This window comes from Myotis lucifugus, unplaced genomic scaffold (genome assembly GCF_000147115.1).
Source record: "Myotis lucifugus unplaced genomic scaffold, Myoluc2.0 scaffold_415, whole genome shotgun sequence".
Lineage (NCBI taxonomy): Eukaryota > Metazoa > Chordata > Mammalia > Chiroptera > Vespertilionidae > Myotis > Myotis lucifugus.
The window spans coordinates 807,800-814,383 of NW_005871463.1; the positions used below are offsets into that span (position 1 = coordinate 807,800).

The window sequence follows — 6,584 nt, forward strand, 5'->3', positions numbered from 1 at the left end:
TGGTTAGAGCACCGGTCAGCTGACCAAAGGGTCTAAGACACATACCTTGGTTGCAGATTTGCTCCCCACACCCCTCCCCCCTTCCTGGTGATACATGATGTTTCTCCTCTCTCCCCTCCGCCTCCCTCCCTTTCGCTCTCTAAAAATCAATGGAAAAATTATCCTCCAATGAGGATTAAAAAGAAAAAAAAATCCTTCAATATTTAAGTCTCTCTTTCCTCCCTCACTCTGATCTCGATTTTTCTCTCTTCCCTGACTCTGTCTTTCTGTCTTTCTCTCATCACCACCCACCTCCTGAGGTCCTGTTATTTCCATCCTCCTCTCAATCACTGTGCTGCTCCTCACCTGCTGTGTTCATTCCTCTTTCCTAGCCAGCTGTTGTCATCTGCTCTTTCATCATCAGAGTAGACCTTGCATGCCCACTTCCCCTTTGGTGCACTTAACATGTGCACTCTGGTTTTGTTACTTAATCATTTCCTGAACATCTCCCTTCACCTCCCTCCACTAGACTATAAGTTCCTTGAGGTCCACATTTGTATCCCTTAAAAGGCCTTTCAAAATCAATACCACATACTTACTGTGTCAACCTGAAGGTGGATAAAAACTAGGTGTTGGGTGGTTATAAATTTTAAGGGATAGAAATTTTTCTTTTGAGTCTGGAAGTAAAATCTGAGTTGAGCAGGGTGGCACTGGTGACGGAAGCCGGAAATGCCCTGCAGATTGTCATCTCATTGAACATGGATGGCACATGAGATACTTGTAAGTTTCATGGACTTTGGGACTACAGTACCACCACCCTCCCTGGCCTAGTGGCTTCTTGCTGCCACCCGCTGTCGCCCCAGGCATATGGCCTGTCTTTGTGAAGACCTGCCTCTCCTGAGTCATGAGGTTGACTTTGGCGACTGGGGCAGCGGCAGCAGCATCCGGGATCCACCTGCTCTTTTGGCCACGTTAGCTTCTCCTTGGGGCCAGGCTACCCTCACTTCCACTTTTAAAAGGGAGGGACTTCCTGCCCTTCTTGACAGCGGGGCCTCACGACACCTGTGCTTGGTAGGGAGCGTTACTTGCCACCTTGGGGTTTCAAAGTCGGTTTGCAACCTTGTGTTTGTGTGCTGGCTCTGCTGGTGATAGTTCTGTGGTGCCCAGCCACATCCCCAAGGGACACTTAAGCCTGTTCCTAGATCCTCTCCGAGGGTTTCATCTTTGCCCATCTTCTTCATGGGCATTCACTGCCTTATGGCAGCTTCAGCTAAGGCTGGCATTCCTTTGGCTGCTTTGTGTGGGGTCCTTACCAGCTGTGTGTAAAGAGCCCAGTCTCTTAACTCCATTCTCTCTTTAGTAAAAACACAGATCATGACTCCTGCCGGATTTCCTTCTAGGGTTATGGAGGAGTCAATTGCACTAATGGACATAAATGTCCTATGGAAGCTGGGAGACAGCATATTTTGAAAGTATTTCTGGTTCCCCTATTTTTTTCCCTACATGAAGGATTTGTTGAGTTCCTGAGTATCATAGGCCCAACACTAAATTGAGTGCTTGGATGGAGAAAGTAGATTTGAAAAATTAGAAAGCTTGCTTTTACCCTTGAAGACTTCAGGTCATGGAGGAGATACCATGAAGCTATGACATTCTTAAAGAACCACCTTCGCCTTAACCGGTTTGGCTCAGCAGATAGAGCCTCGGCCTGTGGACCAAAGGGTCCCAGGTTTGATTCTGGTCAAGGGCACATGCCTGGGTTGTATGCCGGAAGCCGGTCCATCCTTGCTGCTTGACACAGTCGCTGCAGGGAAGAAACATCTGCACAGCATGTTTCAAGGGACCTGGGGTATATGGCATACTGTTCTTAATATGTTTGCTCCCCTTAGCGCTATGTGTTTTAACCAAGGTCACCTCTCTGAGAAAGGTTGTTTCCCCAGGTAGGGATTTTTCCCTGAAGTTAGGGAGGGAATAAAACCCCTTAACTAAGTGCCAGGCGGGTAGTTAATCACTTTAACTATGAACAATCACGCTTAAGCTACATAATCTTTACTCCCTGGAATGGAGATAAGAAACGCCCTAACCTTTGGAATAGAAATTGATAGGATTAAAATCAACTAATGAGAACATGAGTGGGGGGGCGGTTAATGGGGGGGATAAGGACACATTTGTAATAACTTAACTAATAAAGAATTTTTAAAAATTCAAAAAAAATCAACTGGTATAAATACAGATGTAATAAGACAATAAAAGACAGAACCCAGCTGGAGAACCTGGCTAGGCTGCTGATCAACTGAACGTTGTCTCAGAGGCTGTCTCCATAAAGAGAACCTGGCTATGATGATCACCTGAACGCTGCCTCCATGTCATTCCTTCTTCGCTGACTCCATCCACACCTTGGGGAATCCCTGGACCTGCTGGGGCTGGACCCCAACAGTTGTGGGCTCAATCCCCAGTGGGGGGCGTGCAAGAGGCAGCCAATCCATGATTCTCTCTCATCATGGATGTTTCTATCTCTCCCTTTCCCTTCCTATCTGAAATCAATAAAAATATATATTAAAAAAAAAAGAGAGAGAGAGAGAACCACCGTCATTGTAGTGAATGTAGGCAATAAGGACTGGGTATAGAATTCCACTTGGATGTAGGCCCCATAGGACAGGATGTTTTGTTCAGTTGTTCATGTTCATTACTGCATCCCCTGTGCCCAGAACAGTGCCAGGCATAGTTGGCACTCATTCTTCGTATTTATTGAATCAATGAATAAAAACTAATGCAGTGAGTGATGCATTTGAGGGACAGAGGAGTGTGAAGGCTTGGCGGGCAGAGCTTAAACCCTTGCAGAGAAGTTTGATTTTGATAAAGAGAGGCACATCTGTCCTGGAGCAGAAGGTAATGTAATAGCTATTATTCCAGGTAAACGGTTCCTGCAGCTGTCACTTCAGCTGGAATAGAGGTGTTAGAATCTAAAGCCCCTACTGCTGCAAACCAGCCAGGAGGTAAGTATGCACATCTCAGGCCAAGTTCTTCACTGTCTTTTTATGTCAGCCTCTCCTGTGATCTAGCCTCTCTGCTCCACTTATCTCCGCAGCCTCCATTTGCTGGGCCATGTCTTTCGAGTCCATATTAGGGCACCTCTTTTGATGTGATATTATAAACTTAATATCTCCAGTCAATTGTTTTTCACAATGCCCCTTTAATTATACTGTTTATTATATTCAAAGTGTGTAATTTTAAAACGACAACCTTCTTTTTCCCCAAGATGTTTGCTACATACTTAAACTCTGAAACATATTCAGTCTTCTTTTATTTCTGGCTAAATCTATTTTTGCACTCTCTGGGGGAACCACAAGAAAATATTGACTGTGTTTAAGGTGAGATTTCCATGTTATATTTTTGCAATTATACTTGATTTGCCACAGCTTGGAGTTGATGTTTCTTTTTGTTTTATTTTTAAGGGTTCATGTTTTGATTGGTCATAATTACTATATCTGCTTATACTTTGATCTGATTATCTTCTTACTAGAGGCCCCATGCACGAATTTGTGCACCAGTGGGGTCCCTTGGCCTGGTCTGCAGGATTGGGCTGAAACCGGCTCTTCGACATCCCCCAGGGGTCCTGGATTGTGAGAGGGTGAAGGCCAGGCTGAGGGACCCCACGGGTGCACAACTGGGGCCTGGGAAGGATGCGGGAGGTTGGCCAGCCCGTCTCACTCAGTCCCAATCAACCGGACCCTCCTGGTCAGAGTGTCTGACCCTGGTGGTCAGTGCATATCATAGCGAACAGTTGAGCGGCCTTAGCATATCATTAGCATATTATGCTTTGATTGGTTGAATGGAAGACCAGACACTTAGCATATTTTATTATATAGGATTGGTGAGCCACATATCCTTATTAACTTTCTATTCCTGTATAATTGTATTGGTAAGGAATGTGGGAGACACTCTTATTTTTTTTTTATTTTTTTGGAAGACACTATATACCTTAGTCCTTTATTATTTTAACTGATTACAAGATTTACCCATCTATTTTTAAAATGTTTTTATTGATTTTAGAGAAAAAGGAAGGGAAAGGGGGAGAGAGAGAAACATTGATCAGCTGCCTCTTGCACGTCCCCTACTGGGGATCAAGCCTGAAACCAGGACATGTGCTCTGACCAGGAATTGAACCGGTGACCTTTTGAGACAACGCTCAACCAACAGAGCCACATGGACCAGGACTACCCATCTATTTTTTTTTTCCATCTATGTTTTTAATGCATCTGTTTATATTGGTGAAAGCTTGTGGTTTCCATAAATGTTAGTATTTAAACATTTTCTATTTCATGTTGGTATTTAGTGTTCATTTACTACTATTTCCTATATTTTATGTATTTCATAGTTAAAAATGCATAAAAGTAGGCAATTGAATTCTCACTTCTGGCTTGCTGGAAGATAAATATAGAATCTACAGGGGCTTCCTTTTTCTGAATCCACACTCTTCCTCTTGAAGGGACCATATTTCTTTCTATATACATTTAAGTTGCTCTTTATTACACAGGCAAGTAATTTAGATGAAATTAATAGTAGAACAGTGTCCCTAATTTCCAAGGCTTTCTCTTAATTCTTTAATGTACTTATGATTAAAACTGCCTCACATCTAAGTGGATCTCTTTATGACCATTACCCTCATCAACCACAAAATACATACTAATTTCTAAGCATCTGCTGGCTCCTCAGGATTTAAAAAGTATAGGATTTGGACCCTGCCCTCAGGAGCTTACAGTTTAAATTGGAAAAAAACAAAAACAAAAACAAAACAAAACCACAAACAAACACTACTTCAAAAATGCCCAGCATGGCAGAGCCGGAGAAGGAGAAATGAAGGCTGTTTCTGCACTGCATAGCTTTCAAAGCTGCAGCACCACCACCCTCAAACCCAGTGTGTTTATTTGGTATTGCACTAATTTCTTCCCTATAGAGTCTGTTAGGTCCTCATTGATGAAGGAGATATTAGCACTGAATCACAGAATCTTAGAGCTGGCATGGAGCTTGAAGGTCATTTAATCCAACCAAATCATTTTGCTTTAATAGCTATTATTCCAGGTAAACTGTTCCTTTTTTTTCCTTTCTTTTTTCTGAGAGAGAGGAAGGGAGAGAGAGAAACATTGATTTGCTGTTCCACTCATCTATGCATTCATTGGTTGACTCTTGCATGTGCCCGATTGGGGATCAAACCCAAAACCTTGGCGCATCGGGACCATGGTCCAACCAACTGAGCTATCCAGCCATGGCTCCAATCAGACATTTAAAAAACTGGCAGTCTGAGACCTGAAGATGTTAAACAGCTTGGCCAAGGTCATGCAGCTAGTTTAGTAATGAAATTGGAACCATAAACCATGTCTTCTGATAGTGCTCTTTCTGCTACTCCTTAAATTGATGGCATTTTTAACCAGGTCTAATGTTTGTTCATTTGTTCCTTCCCCAGAAAGAGCACCTGCCTGTGCAGGGCACTATGCTTGGCACTGGGGTTGCAACATGAGTGTGCATGAGAGCACATTTTGGGGGTCTCAGGTGAACATGTAAATGAGCCTCTAAGCCGAGATCCTTTGAAAGAGTGGAAGAGTCTAAGAACTATATGTACATCAGGTATAAGCCAGGACAAGTGCCCTGATGGACATCAGGTCTGTGCAGGGTATATACCTGGTCTATACAGGATACTTACTGTGAGGGCACAAATGTGGGAGGAGCCAATTCTGCTGTGAGGGAGGGGTGTCCAGTCCGGAAGGCTTTGTGGAGGAGGCAATGCTTGAAAGTTCCTGGGGTTTTGATATTCATCAAGAGGACAATGTGGGAAGGGCATTTCCCACCCCTGGCATCACACACCGCAGGGCAGCCAAGAAGAGCTGAGGCAGCAGTGGGGGAGGACCTCCCCCTCCCTATTCAGCACGTGGGCGGGGCTTTGTCCTTTGTAGAGAGGATGGGTATTTGGTCACCCAGGCAGCAAGTATTGTCTACTAGGTAGTAGGCATTGTTGCAGGCACTGGGAATACCACGGACACTACAGGCAGATCCCTGCTCAGACATGGTGTTGTGGTCCAGTGGGGACCCCAGAGATACACTGGGCACCACACAATGAACATATCACCTTGCTCAAGCCACACAGGTCTCAGGATTTCAAATGGGATCTGCGCCTCTCCTTGTAGGTCATTGTCCTAGGATATAAATGAGTTAGCATTCACAGTGCAAGAACACCACCAGGACCATAGCAAGTGCTTGTCAAAAAAATTGTGGCGTGCTCGCTTCAGCAGCACATATACTAAAATTGGAACGATACAGAGAAGATTAGCATGGCCCCTGCACAAGGATGACACGCAAATTCGTGAAGCGTTCCATATTTAAAAAAAAAAAAATTGTGGCCCAGCCAGTGTGGCTCAATAGTTGAGCGTCAACCTATGAACCAGGAGGTCAAGGTTCGATTCCCAATCGGGACACATGCCTGAGCTGTGGGCTCGATCCCCAGTGTGGGGCATGCAGGAGGCAGCCGATCAATGATTCTCTCTCATCATTGATGTTTCTATCTCTCTCTCCCTCTCCCTTTCTCTCTGAAATAAATAAAAATATATTTTTTA

General features: G+C 44.2%; 1 non-coding gene across 1 annotated transcript; it reads left to right on the plus strand.

Annotated features, from left to right (window-relative positions):
- The first annotated feature begins 6,247 nt into the window (after window positions 1-6,247).
- On the plus strand, window positions 6,248-6,354 carry LOC111823184. The gene has a single exon (XR_002826186.1). It is a non-coding gene; the product is annotated as a U6 spliceosomal RNA (small nuclear RNA).
- The last annotated feature ends 230 nt before the right edge of the window (window positions 6,355-6,584 follow it).